A 12,175-nucleotide genomic window follows, 5' to 3' on the forward strand; every position below is an offset into this window, starting at 1 on the left:
CAGAGCCGTGGGTATTCTGTACTGCACAGTTACGGCAATGCGAGTTCAAATGCCGGTAATCCAAAACCAAACGATATGATCCGTCAGGTTTATTCACAGTAAAAAGGGGATTATTCATCGGTGACACACACGTTTCAATAACTCCCTGATATTCCAATTGTTCAAGGATTTCCGCGACGGAAGATTTTGCTTCACGCCGAATGGGATATTGAGGTTGAGGCTGCGGCTGAGACCGCAACGGAATTTCGTGGCAAGGCGACAATTTATCCCAACCACATTGGTTACGGTACAGAGCCGGCGCGAGAGCCCGAGCCCACTCTTCTGCAAAATGCTGCGCATGCTCTTTCGAGACAGTGTTCGCGAAACTGGGTAGGATTACCTCCTCCCCTCGCGGCGCCGCGAGCACAAAAGGTGGGGGCCAGTCAGCCTCCGAAAGTAAAATATCATATGTAGAAGACAGATTCTCCCAAAATACACCTTTAACGGTACGCTGTATGTCACCTTCAATTAACAGGACAATTTCATATAGTCTTTCAGGGGGAGCAAGTCTCGTATCCGCTGTTTCTATAACAACGTAGACTTCAGTCGCTGTCACCCTCAGTAGTGGACGCAGCGCCTCTCTGACTATGGTTATCTCCGCCGCGCTGTCCAGCAAGGTCAGAGCCCACGTCAGATTCCGAAGCCGCGTTCTCACTATCTGTGGCATATCGATGCGCTGTTAAGGCTGCGACTTTCTTTTTCGCAAACTGCGGACGCCGAGGCGTAGAATCCTCCTGCTTCACTGCGCCGTCCGTCTGGCGGGACTGACCACGTCCTTGTTGGCCACCACGTCCACGTCCACCCCCTCCTCCTCCACCGGTCTTGGGAGCCGATGTGTCCTGAAAGGAACGAGGAGAGCGTTGATCAGAACCCTGAAAACGATCAGGCGATTTAATCATCGCGCGGTCGCGCAAATCATAAACTTTTTCGGGTGGCGCAGGAGCTTGTATTGCAGGAAAATTACCCTGAGTCTGCGTTGTCTGCTTCCCCTGTGTCTGTTTCTTAGGCCAATTTTGTTTCTTGGACTTGGGCTGGGCATCTGTCACTGCAGATTGTCCCTGTGGTTGTTTTTTCTCCTTTACTGGAAAATATTTCAGACCTCTACTTGTGCGGCCAATTGTTTTATAAGCGGCCACCACAATCTTTGCTAACTGGCGGGGTTTGTCGGCATCGGGCAGAGCAGCCAAAGCATTCGACACCTGAAAGTTAACTGCATCTCCTTTAACATTGGAGAGAATGAGATCACTTACAATCTCAAAAGAACCACACAGGCGCATACCCAATTCAACCGCTGCCTCTGGACCGTGATCATTTTGAACACGTCTAACGATTTCAGGCAGGGCAGTCATAGACGGGGTGCCGAAGCACCTTGTATAAACTGCCGCAAATGTTTTTCCCCAGCTGTCACAGTCAGCAAGTTCAGGAGTAATATCCTTCGGTAGAGTAATCGTCAACATTCTATGTTTATCAGCAGGAGTAGAATTCGGAAAAACCGCCTCCAGTTGATCAAACTTCTCTGCTAGCCAGAATGGGAAGTCATCGTTGTCAACAGGACGCGCACCAAAAACCGAATTTACCATCACTGGATTGAGACGCATACCGCCTCGTTCCATGGGAGCGGCCGCACCCCCCTGGGGACCACCAGGAAGATGTCGACCGATGTATTGCACTAAAGCACGAATCACGGAAATGGAAACTACATGCAGCCTGCGAATTTCAGCCAGGGTGCAAGCCCCGTGATTCGGGTGCGGGGTAAAGCCACCCAACGCAGGCCAATTAGTACCTGGAATTGAGAGTGGACCTAACCTCGCAGGGGACATAGAGTGGGGGAGGGCGCCATCAAACCAAACTCGATGCTGCCAATGATCAATAGGTATTTCCAATGCCCTGTACGGCGTATATTCAGCTGGGACATCTGAGGCGGTGTAGGAGTGGAACAAACCAGAATTAGCGTCCACAGCCGGAAACGTAACCCAAGAGTAAAACAACTCGTAAGGAAACGCCGGATCTGCACATACCACGAAAATCACAGCCATCCCATCTACTGGGACCTGGTACGTCTGAAGATGGTTGCGTACCGCTACGCGACTATGCTGCGCAATAGCCACCGCTGCCGCCATTACAGAATTGGAAACAAGAAAAAACAAAGAATACTTTGTAGCACAACTGGGTAGTAATTCAAAGAAACCGTTTAGGTAAGAATCAAGCTTGAATAAAGACCTATTTCAAAAAATAGGTAGGTTTCACCAACACCCCGTTTTCCGGAAACGGATGTGAAGGGGTTAAGGCATGAATGATAAACTACTCGAGTGTCATGATATAAGACCACCGAAACCGTTGGGCGCCATGTTGCAGGGTTTCTGTACTCACACAGAACTGTGCACAGAGGAGTGGAACCTCGGCAAATTAGGGTGTCCCAAAACTTACCTTAGCAACCAACTCACCCCTTACCGAGCTAGCTACAGTGTCTCATTGGACATATCAAACACCCAATGTTTAGACAAACCAGAACATGAACTTACAGTACCTCAGGGTACGTGGGACTCATGAACACTCTTTCGTTATATTATCATTACAAACCAGAACATGGAGTAAAGAAGACACATGTGCATTTGAAATGTTTATTTACTAATGCCGTCTTCTCAGGCGCAGTATCTTTGATAATACAAGTATACTTATTATCAGTAGCAAAATTATCAGCATAGTTACTAAGACATAAAAAGCGAATGGTGACAGCATGTTAACATGCTGTAATGAATAAGAGTTAACAACACTTATATCTCACCCTCCCTAACACATATATTATATTATTATCTAAGAAGGTCTCTTTGGGTTGTTTTAGGGCGGGCCCATACCTTAGTGTCCTAGCATGAAGGAATCACATCAGCATACACCAGCTCTCTCTGCATGTGCACCGCATCAAGTGTGTTAACAATTCTCGTGCAAAGCAATATCAATCCCGCCTCAAGCCCAAGTTGGCAAAGGCTGCACTTGTGTTATGACTATGAAGGCGTGGAGATCAGACCTCATAACAATTCCATATCGTGTTGCTCCTGAAACTTCAGCACTCTCCGTGCAGACATGTTTTATTAAACAAAGCAGATATCAGAGCAATAACATATTATTCTCACATTCACCACGCCAAACTACTAGGTTGAAAGCTAAGTCAACAAATGAGGGTCGTGTGCAGAAGTTGCAAGAAAGGAAAAATGGCGTTTAAATCTCAAACGTACCTATGCTAACTTAACACGATATAGGGATATATAGGAGTTATACAACAGTGTAAAACATGACTCTGAGCCTACCACTGTAGCCTGACTGGGCAGTTTAAACACTACAATTTGGGCTGTCAAAATAAACCCTTTTAACAGGTTCAAACCTCCCTTTTAAATATTAATGACACCCTTAATGTAGGCCTTCTCACCTACAAGACAGATCGCTTTGTACTTAAAAGTAGGATCTGTGGAAATGTAATGTTAACATGTCCTTACAGTGATTCGCACCCAACAACTATTTTTCACTATGGCAGGCCTAGTTGTAATATGCAAAAAAACTGTGTGTAGATTAAAATCCTAATGCTATATTTCATGAATGGGACTAGGTAGAAAAATAATTAAACAATTATTTTTAATAGTTATTAGAAATCCTATTTAATGGTGAAGTTGGATTGTGAATAAATATTAAGGAAAAGTAACTTTTAGAAATTTACCTTTTTCCTGACTGAAATCCTGGAAACTAAATTTGAATTTGCTCTTCCACCTGTGCCAGCCAAGAATTAGCATTTGAATAGGTGTGAAAAAGGTATGAAGTGCTTTCCAGGAGCAATCATTAGGCTGACAATAATGGGCAGAGATTACTTCTCTGAACCTGCCAGAATATGCAGGGTGGGCTGTGAGCATCTGTTTTGACATTACAGAGTCAAATCCTGATTGAATGTCAAAATCTGATTGAAAGGTCAGCCGGGGACGCACTTGAAAGGAAGGGTAACAAAAAGCCAAAATAATTATTATGTATCCAATGTTTTGTAGCTGAAGACCAGCTTTGTCCGAGTAGACTTCCGTCTCTGGATTTTTACATTTAACACTGGAGGTGCACTTGAAAGGAAGGGGAAACAGGGTTCCAAAATAATTCTTGTGTATCCACTGTCTGGTTGCTGGAAAACCCCATTTTTTTCTACCAGACTTCTGTCTCAGGGCTTATTGTGGGTACAGTGGCTGCCCCAAACTGAATTTTAGTTTTAGATGTGGCAGGCCACTAGGATTATATAGTACAATCCCCACACACACATCCAGCCCTTACAGCCCAGGTTTAGTGCTGCCGAAAGTGGGTACAGTTGGCCCCAAAACATTTTACCTCATTAGCTTGGGTGTGTCCACAAGTCAATCCCACCAACTAGCTCATGCTAGGTATAAGTGCGGCACCTCAAGACACCCACTTCAGCACACTCCTGGACCTGAGGAGGATCAGAAGAGGATGTAAACATCTGTCTATGACTGGAGAAGAGCCCTGAAGGACCAGACCTGCTCTCTCTTTTACCCAAGAAAAAGAAGTGGACTCAAAGAGTTGTAAAGCTGACATCTTGTTCAAGTTACAAGGCACCCTGTGAGTCTCTTAGTGCCTCCCGTGGGGGCTTGAGAAGTGTACGCTTGTGGTGGAGTGAGACTTAAAGGACTGAAGTCGGAAGGTAAAATCTTTGACCAGGAGAAATCTGGTTGGCGTATCTGACCCACACTCCACCTTGGGCAGCATCAAATTGGGCATACGCCCCAGTCTACCATGACCATTGACTATCATTGGCACTTCACACTTCATGGCACTATTTTTAAATTCAATATTTTAACAATCAGATCTCCGGTTCCCCTTAATGGAATTTTGTTTCATTTTTGTGTCACTTTCCTTCTTACATTGTACTCTATTTTTCTAATTTGGTTTGGGATTTTTATTGTTTTGCATTTGGACTTTATTACTGTTTGGGTACTGCATATACACTTTACACATTGCCCTAGGTTAAGCCTACCTGCTCTGTGCCATAGCTACCATGGGACTGAGTACATGTTAATTGAGTGACTTTGAGGATTCACGCTGACAAGTGCTGTGATTATTCCTTGAGGTGGTTAGTTGCATCACCGCCAACCCCCCCAAATAATAATCCAATTTCTTACAGTAAGGTAAATGGATCTGGATAGAATAAGGTTTCATATTAAGTTCAGGGTTAGTGCAAGGGCTAGTGTTAAGTTAAGAGATAGCTGATCTAGCGGTATGTTGAGGTAGTGTCAATTATTGGCTTTGTGTTTTTACAAACAAATTAGTATATCACAGAAAACATAGTGGGCATAACAAATAGATGATTCCATATTTGCTCTTCCTTATTTGTCTACAGCTGTGCATGTATCTCTATTCCCCGTTCTGCCCCTCTCTCTAAAAAACATACCCCCCTGGGGACCTCTTATGAAGATGCCCTGGAAGTACAGTGGGCGTTAGCATCTGTAATACTCAGAGCACTTTCCTATTACAGAAGGAGCTGCAGATGTTGCTGCTATTTCTTTAATGTAAATCACACCAGTGCATATTTTAGTGCTGTTTTCCTTCATTTGGAAGGGGCCTGGACCATGCAAGTAATGCAACATCTGGCCCGTTCTAACGGCCTGATTCATGAAGCTAAATGCACTCGCAAAAGGGCCAGATTCTCAGAATCTGGCCCTTTGCGAGTGCAATTTTTGCATTTGGGATTCATCATCCCAAATGCAAAAATCGCTAATAAAGAATTAGCAAATATGCGAGGATTAGCATTTAAGGAATCTCTACTAGAGATTCCTTAAATGCTATTCATGACACATTTAAAAATTGCGAATTTGCAAATTTGGGCCGCTATTTACCGAGAGGTCAGACCTCTCGGTAAATAGCAAAAACTTAGAAAAATGCTTTCAATCGCTATCTTATTTGCGAGTAGCAAATTGCTACTCGCAAATAAGGAATACTCCCTATTCATTCCTATGGGCCTTTGGGCTTTGGGCTAATGGGGAGTTATTCCTTATTCTACTCGCAAATAAGGAATGTGTAGGAATCGCTATTTATTTAGCAATTCCTACATGAATACCGTTTTGCGTGTCCTTGATAGCGATTCGCTATGAATCGCTATTAGGGCCACGCAAAACGTCCCGTTGATGAATCAGGCTGTATGCCTTTTCGGTTGCACTATACTATTGATGCATGCACAGTGGCAAAAAGAAAGTGCTGTGTGTGCTGTGGTGCTCCACTGGTGGGCATTCTAAGTTCATCTCAGCGGTGCTCCTTCGGTGTGTATTCTAAGTTCACCGCATGGGTTGGCACTGAAGGTCCCAGGTACAGCCCAAGAAATCACTGAGCAAGAAGGCTGTGGCAATATGGCAGGTGGGACCAAGGCCAACACCAGGGCTCTGTTTGAACCCTGAATATACCGTTTGGTCCTTCTCCGACAACTTGGATTTCCATCCACACCGCAGCTTCACAAGCCATGACCATCGGATTCCAGGACCCTAAGTCATCTTACATGCCCGGCTTGCATTCACCTACATCATAGGTGTCAAACTATCCCGCTTGACAGGTGCACACCATCTTGAGAGAGCAGGGAGTGGAGATGTGACTAGAAGACCAATAAAAACACTTGAAGGGAACATTTCTTTGGTTGAAGAGGCAGAGCCTCAGCCCCCACGGACTGTCTATGTATCTGTGCATACCTTGCCCTGAAATGTTTCTTTAAATGGGATGTTGTGTATTGGTTGATGGCTGATGTTCTGGCTCGTGCGTCAAGTTTCCGCCCAATGATTGGTCTCGGTTATTAGGTGCAGTCCCACGACCTCGTATCCACTATATTGACCCACCACTACAATGAAGGCACTCCATCTAAAATATCACTACTGGTGGTACCATTATATCAAATGTGGTAGGTACAAAGGTAAGTGTAAGGGGTCAATTTAGGCTAAAGGGTCAGGTTAGGGTTAGAAATAGAGGCTGTGGGGGATAAAAACTGGGTCTGGTTTAGTGTCAGGTTTAGGGTAGGAGTTGAAGCAGTCAAGGTTAAGCTAAGGGACAAGCCTACAGCCATCAGTAAAGCTAAGCTTTAACTGGGGCAGTAGCGGTTGGTGACTTTTGAAAGTGGTTGGGCATTTCATGCTCCATGCACGATAGCAACTAGCAGCACAGACTGCACTAACCATTAACCACATCGTTTTATATACGTTAAAAGATCGCTCCCATATTACCGCCTGCATTCAGCTTAAATAAACTGTACCCAAGTTGATCTGCTCCACAGTCCGTGCTCCCTGCGCCACGCTCCGATGGCTTCACAATCAAGTGCATATGCCGCACTCATACGTAGTCGTCATCTAAACCAATTCTGATGCTGCTTTCAACAGTATGACAGCAACAACCGGATTGGTTAGAGAGGGCAGAGACAGCGCTCACAGGGAGATCTGTAGGCTCTACAGTGGCGGCTCCTCTGCTAAGGCGGAGGAGCGTCACCCCACTGCTTTTATGCAGTGTAACTAAAGAAAAATAAAATGATACTAACTTGCGTTATTATCAGTTTATTTTTTCCTCCTTCCGCAGCTTTGAGTGAGGGGCGGGCAGGGGCAGGTGAGGAGTGGTAGCACCCTCCTAAGTGCGCAATGGCTGCTTGCCCGGCCCCCTCGGGCCATCCAAAACAGTCCTACGTACTTCACATGTTCTCCATGCAGGCTGCATTACAGCCTGCATGGAGAATTTGCCCAGGCTGCGTCTGCGTCTGAGCGCCAAAACACAGCGCTCAGACCAATCACAACGCTGCTAAGGGATCATTGTGATTGGCTGACTGGGAGCCTGGGTGTGCTTTCTGTTGTTCAGGTCAGCGAGGGAGGACTACAGAGGAGAGGCGCGGCGAGAAGGTACGTTTTTAATTCATTTTTTCCTGCCCACTTCCCCCACATTCTCCCCCTTCCTGCTCCTGCCCCATTACCTCCGATCCGTACCGGCCGCATCTGAGGCTCTGTCTATGTTCCCCAGGCTCACTGACACAGCGCTAGTTACAAGAAGTGAAGTATGCATGTTGGGTTGGCTGTGGTTAAAGAAACAGCCAAACTGACATGCGCACTTCATCTCACAGTGACAGGCAGGTTGGCTGCCAATCATCATGCTTGGGGAGCAGCCCCCTTCTTCACCCTGGCTAAAGTTACGTACAAAACAGAACAGACAGAGAACACTACTTGATCCGTCAGTGACAGCTCGCTCGCACATAGCGGGTCAACACCCCTGGCGCTCCTTAGACAAGCTGCACATGAATTGCTGTTGGGTTATGTTTAGGCTTAGGGCTAGAGTTACTGAAAGGATAGGATAAGATTGTGGTCTACAGTCAGGTTGAGTTTTTGGTTTAGGTAAGAGTAATGTGTACGATTAGGGTTAGTTTTGGGGTGAATCAAAGGGGTTGGCGTTGGTTTAGATTAAGGGCTAGAGGTAGGCTTAGGTTAGGATCAGGGGTGGTGCTTGAGTCAAGGATGCTGCTAGGGTAGCTTTAGGTCAAGTAAGAGATAGGGTTTTGGTCAAGTTTAGAATTATGGTCGACGCACATGGGTAGTTAGTGTATATGTATTTTTGATGAAGTGGTTGATTAAATTTCATACTTACCTTGTTCATGTAGTGATAGAATTATGCAGTGGTTCGATGCAGTCATATGTTGCGGTAGTAGTCTTGATGTAGTAACGCGCAAGTGATCATTGGTCATGTTTTCTATTGCACGGATGGCGCGCTACACTCGCTCGTGGGTCCTTGGCTCTGGCCGGCCTGTATAGCGTGGATCACTTGAAATGCCAACACACTCACACTCTGGTTGTAGAAGATTATTAACAATGCCACATGATCCTGGCTTTTGGTCAGGCGAGTGTTGTAGTCCCTACCAATGCAGACAGGAGGTGGGGGGTACTCCCTTAACACCAGCCCTGAAAGCTTTGGAGGCTGAGCAGAGGGGAATGAAATGACACAGCTGGGGCGGAGGGATTCTGCTCTAAGTCAATTTTGAAACAAGGCCCTGAAAAACTGGAAGTTTATTTCTTTTGAAAAGGGTTTTTATTACTTTTTCCGGTACTGCTTCTTCTCCAGCTCTCACCATCCTCTGTTCAGCCTTGGACTGACCCCTACTTGCTCTGTCGCCCAACTTATTGTAAGCACCTCTTTTTTCTGTTTTGCACCATTATTTATTTATTTATGTATATTAATATAACGCAGACATTACCCAAAGGCTCCAGAGTACTTTACAAGAAAAATAATTTTGTTACATGGAAGTTACAGATGGTGTAAGATAGACAATGCAACTATAGACATTTACAGGTGATTGGAAACAATAACTTTCGCTTTTTTCTCGCTCTGCCCCCTGCCTTTCTCCTTTCATCATTCCTTCCAGCTGCCTTGTACACTCGCCTTCCTCTCTAAGGGCCTCATTTATGAGGCCGTGCGTCACTTTTGCGCCGCCGGTGCGTCACTTTTTGTGATGCACCAGCAGCGTAAAAAATGTGCCTTGTTGCACTATATTTACAAAGTGACGCATCTAGGTAGATGCGTCACTTTGTAAACCCCTGCGCCACATTATACATGCGCCATACAAGCCGGGCTGAAGACGGCTGAAATGCCAGAAACCGGTCCTCGGAAGCTTGTTTCCGGTCCAGGGAAGGCATGGCTTGGCAGTTCGGGCTGGACTGTTCCCATGAGGCACAGGGTCAGACTGATTTGCATATGGCCATGTCTGAACTGGGGTGGCAGAGTGGGCTAAAGAACGGTGATGGATTAAACCCAGATCTGTTGACTGGGTGTGAGTGTTTGATTGGTTCAGATGCTCTGTCCATCACCACCCCCTTTTGTACCACTTTGATCGCCATAAGTTGGCAGGGTATGCTCAGACGTGAGTCCCTTGCTCACTTTGCCACTGGATTCAAGCAAGCCGGGCTGAAGACGGCTGAAATGCCAGAAACCGGTCCTCGGAAGCTTGTTTCCGGTCCAGGGAAGGCATGGCTTGGCAGTTCGGGCTGGACTGTTCCCATGAGGCACAGGGTCAGACTGATTTGCATATGGCCATGTCTGAACTGGGGTGGCAGAGTGGGCTAAAGAACGGTGATGGATTAAACCCAGATCTGTTGACTGGGTGTGAGTGTTTGATTGGTTCAGATGCTCCGTCCATCACCACCCCCTTTTGTACCACTTTGTTCGCCATAAGTTGGCTGGGTATGCTCAGACGTGAGTCCCTTGCTCAGTTTGCCACTGGATTCAAGCAAGCCGGGCTGAAGACGGCTGAAATGCTAGAAACCGGTCCTCGGAAGCTTGTTTCCGGTCCAGGGAAGGCATGGCTTGGCAGTTCGGGCTGGACTGTTCCCATGAGGTACAGGGTTAGACTGATTTGCATATGGCCATGTCTGAACTGGGGTGGCAGAGTGGGCTAAAGAACGGTGATGGATTAAACCCAGATCTGTTGACTGGGTGTGAGTGTTTGATTGGTTCAGATGCTCCGTCCATCACCACCCCCTTTTGTACCACCATGTATAATGTATGCAAGGGGGGCGTTTTGACGCAAGAAAGGGTCGTAGAAATGACGCAGTGAAATCTATGAGATTTCACTGCGCCACTTCTAGGACACAAATGCGTCAATTTCTTACGTCTGCCTCACAGCAGGCGTAAGGCTGACGCAGGCCCTTTCACAAGGGGCTTGCCCCATGTGAAAGCATAGATTGCTGGAGTTGCGTCACTTTTGTGACACACTCCAGCAATGCGTCACTTTTGCGCCTGCAGATACGTCAGAAATACTGACGCATCTGTAACTCCTTGCGCAATGATGCGTCATACTGTAAATATGACGCATCATTGGTGTCGCAAGGAGGGCGCAGTGAAAAGTGACGCATCGCTGTTTTCACGCAGCGATGCGTCACTTTTCATAAATGAGGCCCTAACAGTCTGCCACTCTCTCGCCTTTCTCTCCATCCTTCACCGATTTCCCTTTGCTCTCTCACTGCCCCCTTTTCTCTCCGTACTGCCCGACTTTTCCTCCTCGTCTTCTGTCTCTTTTATTAATCTCTCCTTCTCACTCTCCGTCCCTCGTCTTTTCCTCCCTCTCGCTTCTCCCCTTTTTTATGTCACTCTTTGTCCAGACTGCTGCTTCCTTCTCCCTCCACTCGCTTTCTTCTGTCGCTCCCCGTGTCTCTTTCCCTCTCTCCCTCCTCACTCTGCCGTTTGACATATTATCTCTTTCCTTGTCGTTCTGTGTTAATCGGGCACCATTCTCTGCTCTCCCTCATTCTCTGTTCCCCTCTTCTTTCGTTGTCTCTTCCCCCGCCCTTTTGCGGTCTCCCTCGCTCACCTCCATCCACCCTGTCACTTTTTACCTCTTCTCATTTAATTTTGTTACGCTCTCTTCCCTCGCTCTTTTCATACTCTCCCTTTCTCTCACTAGCTACCGTTCTCTCTCACTATTTCCCCATTCATTTCTTCACTTATTCTTCTTCTATTTCTTTGCCCCTCTCTTCCCAGCCAATTCCCTCACTCTCCCTCTTTTTCCTCCTATCCCCTTTTCTTTCTTTCACCTCACCCTTCCTTATCGTTGCCAGTCTTCTCTCTTCTTTTTCCTTTTTTATCTCCTCCTCTTCTATTTTCTCACCCCCACTCCCCTTCTCCGTCTCTATGGCCCGTTCTCTGCCTTTTTTCTCTCTTTCCTTTTCTGTCACTTTACCTCTGCCTCGAGATTCCCACTGTCCCTACCTACTATCTGTCCCTCTGCCTCTTTCCTTTCTCTCCGTCCATCTTTCTCTGCCACTTTCTCTCTCTCCCGCCCTCCCTCAACGGCGTATTCCTCTTTCCTTTCCTCTTCTCTTTCTCTGCCACTTTCTCTCTCTCCCTCCCTCCCTCCCTCGACGGCGTTCTCCTCTTTCCATCCCTCTTCCCTTTCTCTGTCATTTTCTCTCTCTCCCTCCCTCGAAGGCGTTTTCCTCTTTCCTTCCCTCTTCCCTTTCTCTGCCACTTTCTTTCCTCCCTCCCTCCCTCCCTCCCTCCCTCGACTGCGTTCTCCTCTTTCCTTCCCTCTTCCCTTTCTCTGCCACTTTCTCTCTCTCTCCCTCGGCGGTGTTTTCCTCTTTCCTGCCTCTCCGTG

At 46.7% G+C, this 12,175-nt stretch overlaps 1 long non-coding RNA gene across 1 annotated transcript in view; it reads right to left on the reverse strand.

The window, feature by feature from the left end:
* The window catches only part of LOC144792601 (uncharacterized), a 38,970-nt gene that overhangs the window by 17,716 nt on the left and 9,079 nt on the right, over positions 1 to 12,175 (reverse strand). The gene's annotated exons all lie outside the window — the stretch shown is intronic.

This window comes from Lissotriton helveticus, chromosome 11 (assembly GCF_964261635.1).
Source record: "Lissotriton helveticus chromosome 11, aLisHel1.1, whole genome shotgun sequence".
NCBI lineage: Eukaryota > Metazoa > Chordata > Amphibia > Caudata > Salamandridae > Lissotriton > Lissotriton helveticus.